The sequence below is a fragment of the Nelumbo lutea genome, chromosome 2 (assembly GCF_056320005.1).
Source record: "Nelumbo lutea isolate HS-2025 chromosome 2, American lotus-T2T, whole genome shotgun sequence".
Classification (NCBI taxonomy): domain Eukaryota; kingdom Viridiplantae; phylum Streptophyta; class Magnoliopsida; order Proteales; family Nelumbonaceae; genus Nelumbo; species Nelumbo lutea.
Window position 1 is genome coordinate 109,166,691 of NC_142685.1, and position 9,148 is coordinate 109,175,838.

Consider the following 9,148-nt stretch of genomic DNA (forward strand, 5'->3'; position numbering starts at 1 on the left):
CCAGCCGCGCCACTAGTGAACTCAATCGCCCCTCTCTCTGGCAGTGAATCTTCTCTCTCTCTCCACCATTCGTCTCTCTCTTGTCTATCTTGTAGTTCTCATTCTCATGCATTGTTGCATATTCTCAAGAACCAGTGAACTCAAACATTAGTGATGGCGAACTCATGCACTGGCGCCAACCGCACCACCAGTGAACTTAGTCGCCCTACATTTCAACCTCTGTTAGGTTGGGCTTTGGGCTCGGGCCCAAGTTGTAGGCCCATTGGTCAGGCCGGGCTCGGGCTTGGGCCTGAAAAATTCTTGTTAATGAAGAGCAAAAGCCTGGCCCAACCAATGAATAGGTCTAATAGGGCCTAGTTAAACCTGTCGGCCAACCCTAGTCCTATATTTTATAAGCAGGCCTAGAATTTGTCAAATTTTAAACGGGCCCAAAACTAAATCCATTTGAAATTCTTCAACTTGGGCAACCCAACTTACAGCTCCTACTCAAGATGCCAACTGACTCTGAAAATGTCTCTGGCCGGATGTAAGACTTGGGATCCAATCTTGTCTTCACCAATTTTGGGGTTTAAGGGTTTGGGGGATAAGTTACACCGTTGTGTGCATCAGGTTTATTTCGAACATAGATGTGTATAACAGGTTATATAACCAATCATGAGTGAATACATCAGTATTTTTTCTTAGGTGGGTTTTATGTATATGGAACACTAGCATGTCCAATCATAAAAGGTTATGTAGCCCATTTTATGGGTTCGACTATGATACTAGAAAGACATGATATCTGAAAAATTTGTGACCAACCAACCGATATCATAATGTGTCAATCAATTAGGTGGATTTTATCAAAATTTGCAGGTGGGTTTTAATTGGTTAATACTCCTTTGATACCATGTCTTTCCAACATCATAGATTTTCCCCCATTATACACATTTGTGTTTGTAGCAAGGTCACATGAAACTAGACTTTGCAATTGGCTTGGGTGGGTCAGGTTTGGGTTGGGTCAACACACTTCGGATTGAATTTTGAGTTTGTTCAACAACTGCTAATCTCTAACCCTAAATGTTTGGGTTAGGGTTGACCCATTGGGTCAATTCAGGTCATCCCAAAAAATAATTGGATTTTTTAGAAATAAAGAAAAATACATGAAAATGATAAAATTAAAGGAATAAATCTTAAAATTTCAAAAATAAAATAAAATAACTTGAACATTTAACAATTCAAAGAGTAAAATCTAAATAGTAAAAATTAAAGAGTGGGAACTTCTAACAATGCACAAATAATCCAATTAGACCTAATAACTGGGTCAATGGATTCACCTATAACCCAACCCAGTTTTTTCCAGATTGAATCGGGTTGCGTCATTCTCAAATTCAAGTAGCTAAACATAAGACGCTAACCTTGTTTTTTCAGGTTGAATTGGGTCGAGTTTACAAATTGGGTCAACTTTTTACTGGGTCTACATGAAACCTCATCGGGAAAACAAGTTGCCCTCCCCTCACCCAACAAAAAGATAAAACCTTAAAACATGAGAGAGAGAGATATGAATGGATGCATTTCTCGTACAGATTTCTGAGAAAATGGCTTATATGCAATGAATTGAACCCGACCAAAGAGAAGTTGGAGTGGCTGTAGGACAGATCTGAGAGGGTCAAAAGATGCCAGCCCCACCCACCTGCAGAAGACATAAAGTAAAATATGCATCAATCACATGAAACACATGCTTAAGCATCCAAAAGTAATTAATAATTAATTAAGACTGTGTTTTGTTTGAAGGATAAGATAGAGAAAGAAAGCGAAAGCTGGAGATACTGATCCTACCTTTTCCTTCAAATCAAACACAACTGGAGATACTGATCTTTGGAAAAAATCAATGGGCTGATCCACCGAAAGTCGTCCTCTTCTTGTTGAGTTTAGAAAATCTTCTCATACCAAATATGGTATAGTTTGGTAGGGTGGTTAAGAACACCTTAACATGGAAAGCAATATTTGTCAATGAATTCGAAACCAATTTTGCCACATTTGGACCAAATGCAAAGCATTTTGGTTACTGGATCATGGGTGGAATTAATGGTTGCCTCGTTGGGACGCCTAATTTCAACTATTTGATTTGTTTAAATAAAAAAGAAAAAACACAGATAGTTTCAAAGTATTTTATATCAAAATAAGTTTGAGACAGTAGTAAATACAATAGATAGGTAATAATAGGTATTAACATGGTTACTTGAGGTAAAATTGACCCAGTCAACGTTTTCAAAACCGTATTGGCTGCCCATTCCTAGTTGTACTATTAAGAATGCAAACGTATTGAATTGAATTCAGATATAGTTGATTCAAATTCATTGGGTTTTCAATCATCCCAATTCAAATTTGATTTTATTCAATTCGATCATGTAAATTCAAAATCAGGTATCTGGCTAACACATTTTTCTGATCTGATTTGATTCAATAAGATATAAAATGACATCTGAATCCAATACAACATTGAGTCAACTTCAATTTCAAATCGCATCAGAATCTGATTTAGTTGCAACCCTACCATCCATTCAGGTCCAAATCTGATAACAATAATTAAAATGTATACTACATGTGTATATAACAATTTTAAATAATAATAATAATAATTTCACTATTCATTTCAAAATCCATGTAACAAAGATAAGTACTCAAAGGATGGTGTACCAATGGATTTATTGCCTTTCAATCTAAAAATTTGGCTTCAAATCTTCTTACTTATAGTTCATTAATGTTTTAAACTTGTAGTTGAACTAAATGTAATTGGATTGATTAACCTATCAATTGGAAACTTTTCTAAATATGTTTCAACTCAAACCCTTTTTTTGCAAAAAAAGAAAATAAAAAAGATTTGGTCAACAACCAAATGACCTTACTAGTTGAATCGCTAACTTGTTTGACTAACTCAACATGATATAGGTAAGACGTTAGTATTTGTTTTTTATTGATTTGCACTTTAGCCATTCCATCATTAATATAATTTTAATTTTCACACATTTTTGTCTAAAGTAACAAATATATAATATTAAGGACATGTTTAAATGTTCTATAAATTTTTATAATATTTTCTATATTTTTATTTTATTATTTAACTTATGACATCACAAACTTACTTGTTTGAATGAAATGGAAATGTGGTTCCAATATATTTTTAGAACATTGGTTTTCATGGTCAAATCTGCATGCTAGATTTGTTAACCCATTTGTCCTAGCAATTGAACTATTTGATCCACCGGGATGGAAAAACTATTTTGCTTTCGGTCAATTTTAAATTTTGTATTCCATTAACATCATTGGTAAAATAGTTCTTATTTTCACACTTATCTTTATTTAATATGATCAATATATAATATTAAGTTGTTCCCAAATGTTTGTTTTACAAAAATTCTATACCTTTTTCATATCTTTTTGTATTTTAATGTTTTTGTCTTGTTCTTAGAATATTTATTATTTAATTATGACATCCTTAGTTGATCCATTTGATTCAAAAGGTTAGACCATTGACCCACCACCTAGGCAAGAAAATAATTCTTGCATGTTTTAGTAAATATAAACCTTGTTTATAGAACTTATATTTGTTTGATATGATTAATATGTAGTATTTAATGTGTCTAAATTTTTCTATTTTTTGTATTTGTCACATTTCATTGTATTTTCTATTTAAAAAAATTATTATTTAACTATGACCTCACAGATTGAACCATTTATTCAAATGGTTAGACGACTAACCTACCACTCAAATAGGAAATGGTTTCATTTTTGGGTTAGTTTTAAATTTTGTACTCCATTTTCATAAAAATACTCTATATTTATCATACTTAGTTTTGTTTAGTGTGATGAATAATATATAATACTAGAGATGTGCCCAAATATTTCTATAATTTTTTTTTGTTTTTGTAGTTTTGTCTATTTTTAAATTTTTAGTGTTTAATTATGGCATCATGGTTTCACCTATATGACCCAAATGGTTGAATTGCCTATTCAACACTTAAAAGAATCAATTTTATTTTAAAGTAATTTTTAAAAATATAGGTTTTATACTAAAAATAGTTGCTAGTGGATTTAAGTAATGAATTTAATGATGAAAAACAAAAATGCCTTAAACATAGGATTCAATGAGAGAGTATGGGAATTAATACCTTAAATATGGGACTTAATGAGACAGAATTTAATGAATTAAAAAGTAATATTAAAGTTACAGATTCTTCCCTCACAATAGAAAAGGGAAAAATTCAAAAGGAGGGACATTTTAGTTGATAAAAAGTACAAAAGCCTTGGAGAGCTATTCCCACATGGAAGTATAGATAATTTTAACTCCTGCCATTTAATTGCAAAGGAGAAAGATTTTCAAAAAAAAAAAAATGCAAAGGAGAAACAGGTCCTGAAAAAATGGATGGAGAGTGAAAAAAAATTATAAAGTTTTGGTTATTATTAATTAACTAGTAAAAGTGTACGTGCGTTGCACGTGGCAATATCATGATGGTGACGATATTAATTAGCAACCAAATGACCTTACTGCTTGAACCATTAACCTATTTAACCAGGAAAATGGACTATGATTAAGACATTAATTATTTTTTTTCTTTGTATTTTAACTATTACTATTTTTACTAACAATAATTCTTATTTTCAAGCATATTTTTGTTTAATATTAAGAATATATAATATTAATGCATGTTCAAAATTTTCTATAAAATTTATAAAAAATTCATATTTTTATTTTTTATTATTTAATTTCTGAGATAAAAAATTATTTTTTTACCAAGAGGAAATGCAATTCCAATATATTGTTTGAATATTGGTTTTTAATATTGTAGTCAAATCAATTATTTATATACATATCATTTATATAAATATATATGTTATTTATTTACAAATATGTTATTTATATTGTATTTTTATAATCTTCGTATATGATAAAAATAATTGAAAGAATACTTATATTTTTTGTTTTTCTTTATTTCAACTATTATATTTTCTTTTCCTTTTAATAATTTATTATTTTTTAAATAAAATAAGATCATATCAGATTCAGATATCCAACATTTTGGTCGGATTTAAATTCGAATCAATATTTATGAGATCCGATTAGATCTTTGGATTGAATCAAATTCAAATATACCTTGATTCAAATTCGATCTAATCTGTTTGCATCCCTACCAACAAGTTGCCTACAATGACCTAGCTAATTAAATCATTGAACCATTTGACATGGTTAGTGGGGTCATGTGTTAGACATTAATGCTCTTTATTTTCTATCCTAATTTTTATCCCATTTCTATCATTAATGAAAATAATTCTCATCAATCACACTTATTTTATATGATGAATATATAATATTATAGATCATAGCCAAAACTATCTATAAATTTCTACATTTTGTATAATTTTATGTATTTTATTATTTAATAATAACACCATGTGTTGATCCATTTGATATGGATAGTTGAACAACTAACCCACCACTTGGATAGAAAAACCATTTTTTCTTTTTTGGTAGATTTTAAATCATGTATTACATTATCATCAATAAAAGTAATTCTTATTTTTTGCATTTATTTTTGCACGTGGCAATATCAAATGATGATGATGATAATAATCAGTAATCAAAGGACCTTACTAGTTGAACCATTAACCTATTTAACCAGGAAAATGAACTATGATTAAGACATTAATTCATTTTTTCTTTTTATTTTAGCCATTTCTATCTTTACTAACAATAATTCTCATTTTTTTAAATATATTTTTTGTTTAGTATGAATAATATATAATATTAATGTATTTTCATATTTTCTTATAAAATTTATAAAAAATTCTATATTTTTATTTTTATTATTTAATTTATGTGATAATAAAAATTACTTATTTACCAAGGGGAAATGCAATTCCAATATTTTGTCAAAACATTGGTTTTTAATATTATGGTCAAATCAATTATTTATATATACATATATATAGTATATATATTATTTATATATAATATATATGTTATTTATTACTTATTTATAAAAATGTTATTTATAATGCATTTTTGTAAACTTTTTATATGATGGAAATAGTTGAGAAAATACTTAGATTTTTTATTTTTTATTTCAACTATTATATTTTTTTCTTTTAGTAATTTATTATTTTAAAAAAATTAAATCAGATCGTATCATATTTGAATATCTGACATCTTGATTGGATTCAGATTTGAATCAATATTTGAGATCTGGTTGAATCTATGGATCAGATCAAATTTGAATATACCTTATTTCAAATTTGATATGATTTGTTTGAATCCCTACCAAACCACTTGCCTACCACAACTTAGCTAATTAAATTATTGAAACATTTGACATGGTTAGTCGGGTCATGTGTTAGATATTAATGCTCTTTATTTTTTATCCTAATTTTTATCCCATTTCTATCATTAATGAAAATAATTCTCATTAACCACACTTTTTTTATATGATGAATATATGATATTATAGAGTGTACCCAAAATTATTGACAAATTTCTACATTTTCTAGAATTTTATGTATTTTATTATTAAATAATAACATCCATTTGACATGGAGAGTTTAACCATTAACCCGCCACTTGGATGGAAAAACCATTTTGTTTTTTCAGTTAATTTTAAATCATGTATTCTATTTTCATCATCCATAAAAGTAATTCTTATTTTCACATTTATCTTTGTTTAATATGGTGAATATATAACAATATAACTGTATCAAAATGCTTTATACAAAACATATTTTTCTTTGAATTTATTTATGTATGAATGTATGTATATATGTATGTATTTTATATTCTTTACTTAGTTATGACATTATAGATTGACCAATTTGACCTGGAATGTTAGATCATTGACCTACCTACCACCTAGATATGGAAATGGTTTCATTTTCAAACTGATTTTAAATTTTACATTTCATTTATATCATTGATAAAATAATTATTATTTATCATACTTATTTTTGTTTATATTATTAGTATATAATATTATAGATATGCCCAAATTTGTTTAATATTTTTTGTATTATTCTATTTTAAAAAATTTATTTTTAATTATACATCATGGATTAACCTATTTGATCTGAAAGGTTGAAGTGTTGAACTACTAATACACCCCCTAGATAGGAAGATGATTTAATTTCCAATCGATATTAAGTTGTATATTTGATGTCCATCATTAATAAAATTATGTCTATTTTACGATAACTATTTTTTAATATGATAAATATATAATAATAGATTAATTGTCAACACTCGGTAAGTTTTTGCTTTAGTTGAAGTAAGGGTGCCTCCAACTGTTTGGTTCATCAAAATGGGATTCCCATTCCCAAACTAGGCGGAATGGAATTCCCCCCATATGGAGGAATGGGCGTTCTACTTCCTGGAATGGGATTCCCATTCCCCCTCTCTATTTTTAATTTTTATTTTTTGACAAGAAAGCTCATATTTCCTATTTGACCAAAGGTTTGGACTTTCACAGACGTTCCTCCATCCAACGTTGGCTACCAACGCCCACCATCTCCAAAGAGGTAAGACCAGTTGTTGGTTGGCCTTCCTTCATCCAACGTTCCACAGGCCTTTTCCCCATTATTCCTCTTCTTTCTCCCCTTTTCTCTCTTTTCTGCTCCCTCTTCTTTCTGTAATAGTATTATTAGCAGCAACAACTTCTTCCTCCCCTCTGCTTTCTTCTATATCCCCCTCCTCTTCTATTTTTTTTTTCTAACAAGAGCATAATTGAAAATTTTGACTATTCCAATTCCGATTCTGAGTTGAACCAAATGGTAAACTTGGTTCATATTCTAAAGTGATCCTAACATGCATTAGGAATAGGTGATTTGTGATAAAAGAAATTCAGGGCTTAGTTGAAACTGATCCTAACATGCATTAGGAATAGGTGAATCCAATTCCAATCCTTGATATGAACCAAATGGACCTAAGTTTCAACTAAGCCCTGAATTTCTTTTATCACAAACCATTCACACGCTTTTTTATGGCTAGAAAGGTGAAGGGAATAAAATAAACATACTCAAGTTTAAAGCTATAAAACCAACCACATTAGGCTCTCTTTATTTGCAGTGTTGTACATATTTATATAAGGCTCAATTTGGAAACAATGCAAATACAAATATCTAGAGTGTAAAATCCTGTATTTTGTATGTTCTTTGCAAAATGATCATAAGTTTCAGATTTTAACTTCCTTTATATACACATTAAACAAACAAAACAAAAATAAAACCAAATTGTTTCGTTTTCAGGTTCATATTGAATCCATTTAAGGGTGTCAATGGACTGGTTTTGGATTGAACCCTGTCCAGTCCAAAATTAATTTGGACGGATTAGACGGACCAAGAAGACATATTAGATTGGACCAATTTGATCCAAAATATTTATTAAATTGGATTGGGCCTGGTTCGTCTGTAACAAATTTATAATGAATTGGGTTGGATAAAGCCAATATCTGATCCATTGATATAAAATAATAATATATGTGCCAATGGACCGGATTTGGATTAAAAGCAATCTAAATCGAAATAAATTTGAACAGACTGAACAATCCAAACATTGAATTGGACTGATCCAAATTGGTCAAAGCATTAATTTGATTGAATTGGACCTGATCCATTTATAATGGACTCACATTGGACTAGACCGGATTGAACCAAATCCAGTCCAATTGACACCCCTAAATCCATTTGAGTCGGATCTACAACTTATCATTCCTTATCTTAAACAATCTACAACATCATTTGAAACCACCATTCAAACAAATAAGGTTGTGTTTGAATAAGCTTTTGTTCCATTATTTTTTTTTTCTTTGTTTTTTAAGCAGCAAAAAATGTGTCTCAAAATTTTGTAGTGGCTGCTTTTTAAAGCATTTTTTGTTCAAAGCAAAGGTACATTAGAAGGTAAAAGCACAAATTAGGAACTTATGATCACTTTCTATCCAGCTTGAAAACTAATTGTACTTTTGTGCTATGTTCGATGTGTATTTCTAGAAATTCAATGTGGCATAAATATAAGTTCCACATGGCATTTCTGCAATATGTGACATTCCTTTGATCATGTAAACATACCATGTGGCATATCTCTTTAGATGCCACGTGACATTTGGAGAGTAAAAATAATTGGTCAACA